This window comes from Eucyclogobius newberryi, unplaced genomic scaffold (assembly GCF_026437365.1).
Source record: "Eucyclogobius newberryi isolate DKJ021-1_F unplaced genomic scaffold, fEucNew1.0.hap1 SCAF_5, whole genome shotgun sequence".
NCBI lineage: Eukaryota > Metazoa > Chordata > Actinopteri > Gobiiformes > Gobiidae > Eucyclogobius > Eucyclogobius newberryi.
This window is the reverse complement of record NW_027316167.1, coordinates 28341543-28357596: the sequence shown is the minus strand read 5'-3', so window position 1 is coordinate 28357596 and position 16054 is coordinate 28341543.

Genomic DNA, 16054 nt, shown 5'->3' with positions numbered 1-16054 from the left:
CTTTCTAACAATATAATTCCCTCTCGCAGCCAGTAGATGGTGCCGCCACGCAACAGTTTAAGCTACACATTTCTACACAAGAATACGCTGCCCATTTACTTCCTGGTCTCAGCATGCAGTTGTACTGATCGTGATAAGATGAGGGAGTCTGACACTGATTTATGGACTTAAAAACAGAAGATTCTCAGAGCCACATCAGAGCTACAGTTATCGAAGAAACGCCAGTAATTGCGGAGCTGCAGAGAGAGGTGAGGATTTTCCAACCAGGATTCCTCAAACTAGCGCAAATGAAGCTAAATGCTACTCCAGGTATGCTTTTGATGAACAATGATTAACAAGTTTAAAAACTCAATAAAGTAAATTGACACAATATGTGCCATTTAATATTGGATGGATGGAAGAAGTCAAATTGAGTGAGTTTGGGGTGTGGCCAAATGTATAAGATCATGAATGTTATTAATAATATAAATTACTGGGTGGACTTTATCTTTTTCCAAGATAAGATAAGATAAGATATTCCTTTATTGTCCCACATGGGGAAATTTCATTGGTGCAACACAGGTAGATACAGAGGTAGATACAAATGACCAATGTTGAGTTTTCTCTCATTCTTTTACATTTAAGTGCTTTGCCTCTGCTCCAGCCTGGACAGCAGTGCTTCCCCTTGATTTGTGCTTAAAGCCACAACTGTCCCACGCGCCACTCCGGCTGGATTGTGAACAAAGCTCAGAGGGAGAGGGGCCAAAACACACCTGAGTCAGGCTCAGTCAGGCCGGACGACTGGAAATGGCTTCCCTTTGGCTGTCCTGAAGAACACAAGGCGAAAACAAATGGGTTTATTTTCTCCTGGTTCTGTGAGTGACTTGTCCCTGCTCCACACAGACTCTCTGTCCACTGCTTGTGCTGGGTCTGCTGTTAATGGAGAGGGATGTCCATCAACTGCGGCACTGTAAAACCTGCCACGTTTCTAATATAAGATTTTGATATATGACAAAACACAACTGTAGATATGGGCAAATTCTCAAACTCCCAAAACACCTCTCATGCTGTGTAATTACCACACTCAATGACTAAAAGTCATGTTCTCATTGAATTGAGGACATTTTAGTTATAGGAGCTTAAAAATGAAGTGTGTAAAGGACTCGCTGCTGCAAATCTGCACGTTAAGGTGCCCCAGTTGGACTAGACATGGGGTTTCCTGCTGTTGTGACCTGAAGCCGAAACATGTTCTAGTTCTAGATACAGAGTGCAAGCAAATGGGACTGTTTATACTGTACATCTACTGTCCCTTCTGTTCATTTCCTTATTCCGGTGTGTAGGATGCAAATCATTTATCTAGCTCAATTCTGGAATATTGTTTCCATCCATCCATTTTCTACCGCTTGTTCCCTTTCGGGGTCGCGGGTGACTGGAGCCTATCCCAGTGACTTCGAGCCTTAGGCGGGGTACACCCTGGACAGTGGCCAACTCGTCGCAGGGCCAACACAGAGACATAGACATTACAGACAGCCATTCACTCTCACATTCATTCACTAGGGCCAATTTAGAGTCACCAATTTTGCCTAACACATGCATGTCTTTGGACGGTGGGAGGAGCCAGAGAACCCGGAGAGAACCCACCGTAACACGGGGAGAACATGCAGACTCCACCCAGAGAGATGTGATGTTGGTTATTGATGCAAATTCAATTGTGGGTTATTGTCAGAATTTTCTACCAGTAATTCATATTATTGTGCCAACCCTCGCCCACTTGGCTACATTAGTAAAGAAAAACATATTTTCACAGAATATACCAAATTATAACTTGAAAACTTGTAGCAGTTTCTTGACAAAGCGCTAAATTGCCAGTGCAACAAGCTCTTTTTGGACCTCAGTATGATTTACTGTGATATTTACAGATTGACATTTTTCAGCTCTTACATTTTACGGCGCCCGGTCTGGGTCGGCCGTGTGGTCGGCTCAGTCAGGCGGCTCACAGAGTCGTGACCTGGTGAGGAACTGGTCGATAGGAGTCGACGTGGATCGACTTGGGCGGCCGTGACTCACTGTGCTCACCCTATCTCTATGTTCTTATGACATACAGTATATTTACCGAACCACCGCATCAAGGCGCGTGAAAGAGATGAGCTCAAAAGGACCAGAATAACCGCTCAATACCGACTGTAACAATTATGGCACACTCGTTTATCTCATCAGAGCAAGCAGAAAACAAGCAAAGAAGAAGGTAGGGAAGATAGAATTGAACTGAACTTTATGACGAGATGAGAGGAGTCCTTGTGATGATGAGATTCGACACTGCCCAGTGGCTTCAGATTCTTCCACACTCAGATGGATGGCATAAGCCTGTATTCTTTTAACATGCAAAAGTAAAATCAACAAATGCTGAACCCGATCATTTGCATTCGTAACATCAAGGTTTGTTATCTTGCAATATTAATAACATTTCAAAATGGGTTGTTTTGCCTCCCTCATTGGAATTAAACATAGACCTAACAAGCTTTCAGATTGAAGATTGAAGAAATGTTTTAGCTATTTGCGCACACACATTGGAACGCTTGTGCAGGGCTGAAATATACACATTCAACACATCACTCAAGTAGGACTGTAATTTGAAAGCAGCAGTGAGTGTACAAAGAAGATAATTGTATTAACTTTGTGGAAAACGTCCAACGGTCGTTGTAGTCATCTGGACACTGTGATGACTATCTTTTTCTACAATATTGGGATGTATCGTGATATTTGAATCGTGATGCGTATTGTCAGATCAGAGGCAATGCCCTTTGATAAAGTGTATCTGCAGTGCCGCCGCTCCCATCACGCACATAACGCACAGTTCTTAGGGCATCAAGTGCTCCGCGGGGCATCGACCTGACCAGGCAGGTTGGATTGAATTACAGAATCGGCTGTTTGTGCAGCAGCTGCACTGTTCTGTTTGCAAATAAATATGGAGCTTACAGTAGGCCTACTTTGTCTTTAGTTTTTTATCATTTCAAAACTAACTCATACCAGTGATAAAGAGCGAATGAAATAAGACGTGCGATGTGTCCAGTTGGTGCAGCTCTGCAGAGTTGGCACAGTGGGCAAAGCCAAAGTGGTTCAACTTCTTACAAATGTCTAAATCATGTTTTTATAAATGCAAATAAACCGTCAATAGTTTGCAGTCTGTAGGAGGAGAAGGGCTTCGGGTGACGCCAGAGCAGAGGCGGAGCAGGGAAATTTAGGGACTGTGGGGGCCCTAATAAACTGAGTTGTTAATAATATTACCAGTGTTCGGTAGTGTTACTTTTATAAGTAACTAAACTCGCATGTTAGGTTACTGTGCTACTGTGTTATAAAAGTAACAAACAAAGCAATACAAACCTCTGATATTAGCAGAGGTTTGTATTCAGATACTGATACTATGGCCTGGTCTGAAAGACATGATACTCTAGAAGTCACTAAGAGAATGATGACACATAAAAGCAACAAATTAGTGCTGGTCTACAGTCCACTGTGCACTGCAACATTCACACACTTCTTTTGCATTGCACTCATACTGAAATACTCATACCATATACATGCTGAAAATGTGATATTTCTCAATTTTAGTGTAATGTAAAATTTACATTACACTAAAATTGAGAAATATCACATTATCAGCATGTTTATGGTTTTACTTCATTTAAGAAGAGCCTATTTTTCTTAGACTGCTCTATTTTATAATCTCCTTCTTCCCCTAACCTTCTGATTCGGACAAGAAGTTGTTAGACATTGACAACATTCACAAGTTATAATGTTATGGCTGATCTGTGCACACTAGGAAACACCTGCGTTCTTTCCTTTTCCTATTGCTCCAGTTTTCTCTCATTTCTCTTGCAAGTTAAGTGGAAACATTAAAGACTTTATTATCCTGGGACACTTAATATCACATCAAGTGCTACTGCTGCACCGTTACGTCCCTTCAAAACAGGTGAGTGCTCCATACTATTTCAAGCAGGATTTTTCAAATACTAGTTTAGCAGAGTAATTGCTGCGCACTGCAGTTGTTTTTTTTTCGGGGGGGGGGGGGGGGGGGGGGGAATTGGTCCTGGATGAAAAGTAAAGCATTAAAAAAGAAATTGATTTGTGTCTGTCTGCTCTTATCCCTCTCTAACCCAGGGTCTGATCAGCTCTCCGGCCCCACCACTGCTCTCGTGTTCCCAAAATGAGGCCGGCCCTATGCAAATTGAATGAAGACAATACGCAGACATTATCTCCTGAAATGTGAAGTCACAACCCAAAATTGCTTCAGTGAACTGAAATAATTCATCACAGACGCTAATAGTTGCCTGTCGTATAAATGTGAGAGCCATTTATTGAAAACCTGCTGGTGTAAACATAATTTCTTTATTAAGAAGGAAACGTTCTGTTCCTTGTTGAATCAGGAACTGTCAATGTATTTAGCCTCTTCTATATCATAGCCATTAATGTGATTAAAACACTTTTCAATTAAATGTATTCTCGTTAATGTACTCTTTTCTGTGATTGCATAATTACAAGCAGGGTTCTGGAGGTGTGTGGGTGGTTCTCAATTTGTCTGATAATGGAATAAGTCTTAATAATGTTCAAAAATATGACTATGTCTATAATCAAGAGTGGTTAGCTCACGTACTGCTTTAGCAAAAGTCTGGGGTTCAATGCTCAGATAAGTGTACAATAAAATGTTAGTATTTAAAATGTAACCATCACGAATTGGTGTCCGAAGTCTAAGATATGATGTAAGCTCAATCAAGTGTCGCTTTTACTGATAGCAATTGTAACGTTGACAGCTTCATGTAATTAACCAAAATGATAAACTCTATTGAAGTAAGTAATAAGAGTAGATGCTTTTTGGTTGCAGAGTGAGAAAAAGGCCCAATACTTTGTAAAACATAAACCGGTTCTGACTAAATGAGACTGCTGTGCGCTGTCTGCATCTACTTTTAATACAGGTTAATCAATTGTAAAGCCGGAAAACGCAATGATCTGATAAAAAGTCATAAAAAGTGGTGAAAGTTTGCGTTTGAGCCTTAAAATGTTAAATCATTATTGTGAACTGGGCATGTTGAAGGCGACGTACCTGATTTTGACAAGTTTTAATGTGAAAAAGTTCATTAGAAGGGGTTTGCAGTCCACATGTATCGCTCACTTACCTAATGCCTTCTGAGCATCCTAAATATTCACTGTGGTGAGTTTAAAATAGTTTTTCTTAGGCCTGAGTGAGTTTGTTGTCACTGTAGATCTAACTGACATTAGCATGCAAGGATAAAAATGCTCTATAATTGGATGCAGAGAAAGCACTGTGGTCTCATTTTCACCCAAATAGATGCCTTTAATGTGTATCTGAACTGTGGCAAAACAGATTTTACTTTATAATATGCAAAAATTGGGTACAGGCCATTTTAAAGGTGCTCTTTATGCGACTTTTCTGTTTGGGAGATTTTATTGCTTTGCCATGTCCAGGGAAAAGAAATAACATCTCCATGGAGACAAGCAACTTGGGTTACATAGTGCCCACTTAGTGCTGTCTGTCATTTTGAAGAGTAGTGTATTCACCTTATTCCGGAAGCTCGTCTGGGCGCCGCCATAGACGTAATCCTTCTTCCAGTTGTATTCATTAACACAGGGCTAATGACCTCCAGAGAAAATAAGTTCTACACAGACTAAAAAGCTGTTTTTGGGCCGCCCAGGGAATCAGTGCATTGATGACTTGTTGGTCACATGAACGTTGGATATTTTACACAAATCAATCTACTTTACAGCATATTTTAGCAGCGAGACTTTTCCCTCGTTCTCCATTCAAACCAACAGAATTCCAGCTGGACCGGAAGTGCGATTACAACGGAAGTGGGCAACGCAGATTCACAGCGCCATCTGAAAAAAAAAGTTGTTTTAAAATGCCCCAAAATGAATTCTTGTGAATACTAATGTACCAAAAGGTACAGATAGGGACGAGTTATACAAAAACCTACTTCTGGTTTTGCGGTTTGAAAATCAAGTACACCAGCTTTAAAGTAGAACTACAGCTGTAAGTAACTCAAAAATCGACACAAACATCAAAACATTTTTTATAACTTCATCATAATAATACAGTATAATCACATACAAAAACATTTCACGTATAAAATATAAAAAAGAGCCAGGGTTTCTCAGCTGAGTTGTCTTCCGTTCAACGTCATCAAATGTTGCAAGGCTGGTTTTCCGCCCAGAGACAGCAGGGCATTGGACATTTCAAACACCCCCAAAATACACATTTAACCATTACCGGGACTTACAAAGAGCTCCAGTAAGGTGAATATGTTACTCAGTTCTGCTTCAAGCGAGAAAATACCTGTTCGATTTTGAATCAAGATACAGTGCCTTCCAGATGCTGCAAATTGTCAACACATTTTTCTCATTTCAAATTCTTGGTGGCAGAAAGAGGCCTAATAACACATTAACGACATTATGTAGAAAGACGGTATTTTCTCATTTGTGCCACAGTGGCCTTCTGGGGAAGATGCTTGTTCAGCAGAAGCGATCGGAGTGTGACACGCAGACAAGCAGACAAGGTGTAATCCATAGATAAACATTGTCGGGGGAGCGGGCAAACAGCGCGCCATGCCTGTACCTCCCCGACGCAGCACTGCCCACCCCCAAGTCAAACAAGCCCCCCGGAGCCGGCGCTGCCACCTCCTCTCTCTGCATTTACATTACATTGGATATTCAGGCCTTAATCGACATTGAGAGCTTCCGCAAGGATAGAAACGAGCCCACACTCCAAAGCGAAGGCTTGTACCGCAGTTTATGGATCGTGAAAAGGTGCAATTCAAGCAGTAACAACTCTTCTTAAATATATAGAACACTGTCATTTATTCATTCATAGATTATTAAATGCAGAAAGTAATATTGATTTATGTGTTCACTACATAATCACTTTTTGTTAATATGTAATAGCTCACTCTTCTGGCAGATTATTTAGCTTATGGTAAAAAAAAAAGAAATAATAAAAACACAACAAATAAAAACACAAAAAGCAAGATCAATCTAGTCTAGTCTAGTTATTTGTGTGCAGTAGGAAATAATAGCATTAAACTATAATATTGATTTATATATTTAAGGACATAGCATTTACATTGGACGAACCAGATGCAATATTTGAAGGTTTATAGCAGAATATGCTAATTTTCAACACCGAAAACAAGTACTAAAACTAAGAGTGGAACTAGACATAAATCCAACAAGACTTTAATAAGAATTATCCATAAATAAATGCATTTGTATTCATAATCTTTCTATTTATTGCACTTTTTAAATCACAACATGTCTGTTATATCTACTTTTCTATAAAAACACTGGTTCATTGGTACATAAGTTTGATCTAATGTAACCTACCTAACACCTAAACTATTAGTTTAGTTGGCAAATTGAAAAAAAGAAAAATATCGTCCTCCAACAATAGTGTAGATTTTCGATCCTTACGCTTTCACCACTAAAGAGAACATTTTCTCTGTGACCCTGTACAAACATACATGCTCATGAATCAGCCGAACCCACCGAACCCATAGTGTTTCCATCTATACATCCACAGGAATTTATGTAAGGAATGAGCACAATTCATGAGTGAACTGTCTCTGCTTCAATGCAACAATCATTCATACATTTTTCATCATGCAGACATTTTTATTCCTCAATAGATGTGATTTATAGAAAATACTTTAATCACTCCGCCTCCGGGATTACTTTTCGTATCAAATCTCTGCCCGAGGTCAGGTTGCAAGTCTGTTTTAATAAAGCTACATTTTTAAGCAAATATCTCTGTAAAGCACATAGTTAATCGGGTTCTATTAGGAGCGTGTTTGGGTGGGCGAGGCCAGGCGAGGCCGGGGTCGTGGTTTCGGCCGCTCTGCTGACTCGCACAGGCCCGTTTGTGAAAAGTAGTGTGGAAAGTAGTAAAGTGTGGGACGGATAAGTGCAGAGAGGAGCCGGTGTTTGGTGAACGTACTTACTCAGGTCGCGGTGACTGTTCAGAAGGCTGTTATTGGCTCAATGCGAGATAACAGAGATGATGTTACAGTTCCCAGTGTGGGCTTGAACCTCTTATCCAAATGGTCATATACCGGTACCCACCTGGACTCCTCTCAAAGGCAGTGGAGTCTGGACCCTGGACCAGGCAAATTGTAGTTTCCTTTCAAACGTAGACTTTTGTCCAGAAGATAATATGTTCTCTGTGATCAATCCTAGCAGTGGTTCGTACCCAGCTGCAGGTTTAGCTTACTTTACTGTGTAAGTGTGATGAGGGGACTGAGAAAGGAAGCAATAGATTAAGAAATACATAGAAATAACATAGCCTGAGATGACACAAGAGTGGTTCTCAAACGTTTTCTTTCGCGACCCCCATAATAACAATCATTGGCATTCGTGACCCCCAAACACACAAAATAGGCTAACTAGAAAATGATAAAATAGCCTTAATTTTCTAGTAAAAGCAATAATTTGGTAGCCCAACAAAGAATAATCTGCATTTACAACTGTATGTGAAGTTCATATCATCTGGGGACCGCCTGAAATCATTCCGTGGCCCTCAGGTTGAGAACCACTGTACTAAACAACCAAATTCAATGTCAGAGCATTTTTTTTTAACCCAGTCTACGTGCAGCTAAAAGCATAATTAGGTGCGATAATCACAAGCGTGCAAGTCGCGGTGGAGGGACCATAGTTTGTCATCTCTGTTGATCTAAAACGAGCGAGTTCAAACACACGTCTGATAAATTCCTTCCTGTTTCTTATCTCGTGCAGTCGAAGGCCTTTGCTAGTCCGCCGGTGTGATTACACGTGGCAACAGACGTGTTATTGGGATCTTTGGGATTTGACTCAAGACCCCTCAAGTCATCCTGAAAAGGTTTATGTGCATTTTGAAAAATCGGTTTGAATTTGACGAGGCGTCTTGTGCGGTTTTCCTGGCACGCATTTAAACGCAGTGACAGAAAGACCTCAAACGGTCCAAGAATGGAAGAACTTGGAACCATCTTGCTGTGAAGCCAGATTTATTGTACCACCACGAATTCAGTGTAGTTTCTGAATTGTGTCTTGCAAAACCACCAAAAGGCTGAGAGCATTTGTAGTCACTTTCATTCTTCGATTCGAGGAAGCCAATGAGGTGGACATGAGAAAACGAGCACACAGAGAAAACAAGTAGATGGAACAATCGAAACAGACTGATGGTGTTTACAGACCAATTCCTCAGAAATTGCAGAGTGTTTTGCAGCTTTTGATTCCATATTTACAAGTCTGTGTCGGTAGAAGAGCCAGGGAGGTGCTTAATTCAAAAACACACAGGCAGAGCAAAATGTAAATCTTGTAGGTAAAAAAGAACTACCCGTAATTTCCTGACTATGAGTCGCACCAGCAAAAAAAATGCATAATAGAGAAGAAAAAAAACATATATAAGTTGCACTGGAGTATGAAATGCAGTTGCAAGTGTGAAAATAAACAAAATATCACATAGAAGTCTTTCCGGAGTATAAGTATATAAGTATAAATATAAGTATAAGTTGCACCCCGGTCAAAACTATGAAAAAAGGTGCAACTTATAGTCCGGAAAATACGGTATTCAAATAATTTTAGGTTTCCTGTACGGAGATTCCTGTGGTCATGTGCCTCGGTGTTTCTAAGATACTTTCAATAATTCATAATTGTCTGGAAAATACGGCACAAAGATGTTGTTTTATGGACTTCAAAAACAGGAAGGAGCTTCGTGGATTGATGTTGATGTTTTCCAGGTCAAGAAAAAAAAACGGACCAAATACACAAGATTACTGAAATGTGGACGAATAAAATAAAACAAAACACGTAGAGTCAGGAAATGATATGTACTAAAGGCTAAAAGATTATTTCTTATACATTGTTGCTTAATGGGACCACAGACAGTGAGACGTTAGCCATGTTGCCCTGCCGACCGGTTCACGGGACTCTTCTGTTAATGGCGGTCTGCGTTTCCGTGCAGAGGTCCGGGCTCATGGGGATCCTCTGCGTGAGCAACTGACACCGCCAAGTATTTTCTTAATAAACAAAATTGAAATGTACCTGAATTATGCCATTTCTTCATGAGGCCGATCTCAGCAATTCACAAAAAGACCTTTATTAATTCCAAGTTTGTGTCGTAAGTGAAGAGTGGCTAAAGCTATGGAGTGAACAAAAAAATGCTGGTTCGTCGTCATCTTTTTCACTTCTCTGCACTTCTACGCCGTGTTTTCATGACACTTGATAAAATGTGTTGAGTTTGGATAATGTTAGACGCATTATGCACTAGAGATATTATATTTTCACTCTTCATCACTGGAAATAGAGCATTTAATACAAGATCAAGGATGCTGAGAAATTTTAATTATTTTGTTCATATCTATCGTATTTTCCGCACTATAAGGCGCACTGGATTATAAAGTGCACTGGATTATAAGGCGCACTGTCAGTGAATGGTCTATTTTCGATCATTTTTCATATATAAGGTGCATTAAGCGAAACAAAACGTGTCCCACACAAAATCGCTTCGAGGTCAGTGAGCACAACCAGAATTAATCCATATATAAGGCGCACTGGATTATAAAGCGCACTGAAAATTTAAGGCTTTTAAGTGCGTCTTACAGTGCGGAAAATACGGTGTATATATATATATATATATATATATATATATATATATATATATATATGTTGTGTTTCATTTTGACCGGAGTCTACATTCTCTCTTTTCCGATCACCAGGAGCCGATTTGGATTCCTTAAACAGCCGATACGGTTCACTTTCAGCAATTCTGACCGACCCGATCTGCTCCAAAGGAAACCAGTCGAAATGTGGCTCAGTCTTCAGCGTATGTCCCCTATACTTACCTTGAATGTGACTGACAGCGCCCCCTAAAGTAGATGATCCGCACAGGACGAACAAGTGCACGGAGCGAGTTGCACCACCAACTGAACAGCCTCTGGGGAACATTGTGTAACACTTGTCTAAAAACGCAATATCCATGCTGATAAAATGTGACTGTTTTGCTCAACGAAGCCCACTCGGTTTGGAGCACAAATAAACTTTGGGATTGTTTTTGGTGATACTCCTGAGTCTTGTGACAAAATAATCACAAAGCCTGTCAGTCAAAACTAAACGGATTACCTTTTGCTTACTAAGAGCCGTAATAACGCTCGCTCTTCACTTAGTGTCACCGTCAATTTTTGTTCGGGACAAAATTATGGACATGGCGCTACGCAGTGAGATCTGAGGTCATCGCTCGCCAACGTTTGAATTTTCAGCCTTTGAATCAGTCATCAAGTCAACTATGTAAAGTTCAAATGAAGACATAAGGATAGAATTTCATGTATCCCCCAAAGGCTTTAAAGTGGTATTCCCAAACGTATTTGCATATCGGGTTGTCTGATGAATTGGTTTACATATCTTTCAGAGATTAGCATACAACCTAAATGAAATGATGTCTGCGGTGCATCTACATGTGCTTGGTAGATGCTCGAATCTGCCTCTGATCCACAGCGGGCCAATCAGTTAATGTCTGAATGCAGAATCATGGCCTTGTTATGATTCTTCACAATGGCTTTGTTCGTCCGGTTCGTACCAGACTTTACGAAAAACACCTTTTTAGAGATGTTATTTGCTTTGCGCGGAAGGTTTCGCAGCATGGTCTTAACTAAGGCTGCGTTCCGTTTGCATTCGCTTTCTCCGTGAAGACGTGTAGGCCAAGTCAGATCTGTGGCGAGGCGACCGAGCGCACAGTAAAAATGCCTGTTTCTTTATGTATTTTTCAGCACCGGCAATTTAATAAATGCACAGTAGATGTTTAACACAATACTTTTGGAAATTTCAGGCAGAACCCTCCTGCAGAAAGGTTACGTAGTGCGCCACCAAGAAACAACAATTAAATGTAACTTAAAAGCAGATACTCCTCCTCTTAACCTTCGTACTGATAGGCCTATTCATATTAGAGGGCATTTGTTCAAAAATCTACAAATAACACTTTAACACTCCAAGTTCAGTGGCCTTAACAGATGGTGTTTCTTCAGAATATACAAAAATACACAGCGCAAACAATAGACGTTTGGTGTGTGTGAGAGTGCACTTCCACCACACTCCATGCAGTAACATTTTAGTGATGAAAGGTCCAGTCCTAAAAGGTCATTCTTCTCACCGCGTTCTAACAGCAGCTCCAGGAGGAAACCAAGTATATTTTTAACATGGAAAGCGCCTCATCACGTCAGAGGAACTGGACACACTTGCTTTTGGAGGCCAGCACTACAAGCAAGACGACATCATAACGTTCTACAGGCCAATAATATTCAATACACATACCGTATTTTCCGGACTATAAGTGGCACCGGCGTATAAGTCGCACCAGCCAAAAAAATGCATAATAGAGAAGAAAAAATATATATAAGTCGCATTGGAGTATGAAATGCGGTTGCAAGTGTGAAAATAACAAATACTATCACAAATAAGTCGCTCCGGAGTATAAGTAAATGTCTATAAATAAAAATATACAATAAATATATAAGTATGAGTCAAAACCCTGGCCAAAACTATGAAAAAAGGTGCAACTTATTGTCCGGAAAATATGGTAAAATGTATGCAGATTTTTGTTGTACAGTGAGTTGTACTGTCTAGACAATAATAGAAATGATCAGACTCAACATTTGTGAATATTTTAGATAATCTTATGGCAAAGTACAATATAATACATTGTTTTTCCGTTGTTGCTTCGACTGTTGCTTGTTTGCCACTGACAATTTCCCCACAACAATTATTCATCCGCAAACAAACCTCTTGTTTAAGGAGATAAAGGTAATCCGATTAGCTGTGTGTGATCCCAAATCTGCATCATTCCTGTTGATTATTTGGTTTTCAATTTTTTTTTACTCTATTCTCCTCTTTTAGACGTCCAAACTGAATATTTAGTGGAGGTTTAGACCTTTATTTTTGTTATTAGACTGTAGCAGCTCAATTTTAGTTGTGTTTGAAGCTCTTGCAGGAGAAAATATCATTACTCACAATTTGTTTTGCTACTCACTTGCCATGTCATCTGCATAACCTCCAAGGAAAAGTTCACCAAAGCGTAACATGTAGGTTATAATTTTACTGCCACATCTCCCTTATAAAGCTCCATCATCCTCTGTTTGCTGTTAGATTTATTTTCAGTTTACCATTGTTCACAAATATGCAGAGGATACAGTTACCTGCTCCTCTTAAAGGTTGATATTAGCCATTTATTTATGTGTTTATTTATTTCACACTAAAACCAACCAATTCAATCAATGCATATTTTCTTAAAGGCGTACTATGTAACTTTTCTAGTGGCTCCATAGATATGTTATTGTTCCAAAGTACTGTTATTCTTATTGTGAGTGGATTCATGTCTTCACAGATCTGAACTCGGCTCACTTGCACGTTGAACAGAACATCTCTATGGAAACGCGGCAGAAAAGTAACATAATGCAACTTTAAGTATATAAAAAACGAACAAATATACAATTATTAAAGTGCATCTTGATATACATTATTGATCTGATTTGGCGGCTGTTCTCACACGCTCCACATTCAGAAAACTTTACTCTTTATGGCTCCTTTTCAATTGGAGCCGTTGCGCATACAAACATATTTTTAGCTATTTGTAAGGAAATCAAAGACGGATTGATGGGATTTTGTTTTGGATTCGGCAGCGCCATCTGGTCGCTAGCATAACATACTGGATAGGTGATTCACGGGGAAAGCCATCTGCCCTGTGTCGCTTTTAGTCAGACTGGATATTATTGGTGTTTCTCAAATCGGTTCTGTACATGATGCATCCGCTCAACTGTCACACCACCACCACCATCACCTCCTCCTCCTCTCTGCTGACGACGATCTGACAGCCAGCACGCCTCTACACGCATCCACACGCCGAACCACGGTCATATATGTTGTTCACTATAATGGATTCTGTGCTGTTCTCTTCTGTCAAGTCGGCTGTCAGGAAAATCTAAATTCCGTTCACAGTTATTTAGTTGGGTCTGCGTGATTAAAAAGCTTCTGTGTTTTTCTAATTGCAACTGTTTTAATTGATTTGATTGAAAAGCAGATAAAAAAGAAAAAGAAAAGGTGAAGCGCAATATTTGTACTGTTGTGCAGATTGTATGATGTAAGAATACGGGATTAATTTAGTTTGATTATGTTGTATTTTGGGATATATAAGGAGAGAGTCTGTTGTTTAGCTTAACTCCATGGACATTTGGGGCAGAAGCAGCAGTCTGATGGGCTCGACACACGCTCCAGTCATTACCAATGTGAAAATCCACAGTTTCCCTCTGGTCAGCGCCTGAAAGTTGAAACATTTTCAACTTTTGTCGCTGTTGTCCACATTGCAGCCAATCAGAGAGAGTTTCTATGACAGAGCCATGAGCCGACAGGAACAGGGGAACTGCGCACGATCAGAAACATGAAGGAAAAATACTGCTTTTTTTTCCTCCCGATGAAGCCCAGTCAATTAAACTATATTAGCAAACGCCTTTCAATTCATACATGCCCCTTTTCACCTGTGATGCGCTTTTCATACAGCACATTGTACGCTCTGCTCCGAAGGTGATCGGCTGCAGACTTCCATCTCTGCAGGACCTGTACGTCTCCAGGGCTCTGGGACGAGCAGGATCACAGCCGACCCGTCTCACCCTGGACACGGACTATTTGAGCCGCTCCCCTCAGGCTGATTTTATATAGGTTGTTTTATCATTGTTCATTGTTTTATGTTGCACCGAATGTTTGTGAATTCTGTTCGTGAAAAGTTTGTAGCATCTTAAATGGCTCTGGAGTCAGTACATTTTAACTTAGAATAATTGTCAGTGTTAATATATTACCAATGATTTAAAAGGATATATGAATGAAGAAAGTTGCTCCTGGTTACTTTATGATGCCCTATATTTGTGAAAAGATGTGAAAATTTACCTTTGTAACAAGTAACAATACCAAGCGTCAAACCTAGACTAGATGCAATGAGGATATTTGATTCCAGTCCTTATGTCCCCCACTGTCATTCACGCTGTCCTCGCTATCGCTCCGGCCTGAGACATGTTCTGCTCTGGCCTTAATCATCCCTTGTATTCCCCTGACCTTCTGATGAATCCTGCTTCAGGACACTTCTCCAGCCTTTTCCACTTTTATCTAAAGTTCCCAGTCCCTTAATCAGACCGAGGGGATGAATGGGAATTGGAGGCGGCATTACAGTGCTTTGTAAATGTCACAGGATTATAAACTGAGCTACACTGACAATAACCTCCACAGCTACGAGTCAGCAACGACAGACAAAGAACCAGGCTTTTTTACACTAGAGATGTTTTATCACAAAGAATACACATACACACGTTATACATTTTGCAATGTGGAAAAATGAAAGCATGTTCCATTTTCCTTTCATGTTCAGGCTTTATTATGCTGCACTGAAGTTATTATTTGGTCCTTTCAGCCCATGTTAGTTTTAATGTGGACTTGATTTGGTCCTGTACTAGTCCTTGTTTAGTCCTTGTTAAGTGCTTAGGTTTCATTTCAGGTTTAGCCCTAGTTTTGTCAAACATTTGTGTGGAATGTGCTGGTGTGAGCTCAGCCCAATGTGGGTGGATCAGATCTGTAACGTTAGAAAGTTGGTTGCACGTACTCTAAACTTTAACTTTGCCAGCAAGATGAATTCTTATGGTTTTTGTGAGTTCACAAAACTTAAGTCCATCTTGCTAGGTCCCTGCTGTGGCGTTTGGGTCTTAATCACCAGCGGTGTAGAAATGGGATCAGACAGCAAACAAACAAACCAAACAAACGTTGCCACACTGACAGACTTATTTGGTGCTATTTCAGCTTGAATACTGACTGTTTTGGTTTTTAAAAACATGCACATTGAGGCAATTGTGCATTTGTGGAGGGGAGAGATGTCTGTGCTTTGCCTGCAAATGGAGTTAACAAAGGTTTGATTTCTCAGCTTGTTCCGCTGTTTATTATTTGTCCCAATCACTTTCAGTGAAATCCTTTCCAGATTGATAAATGAGTAGAACTCCGAGTGCTACAC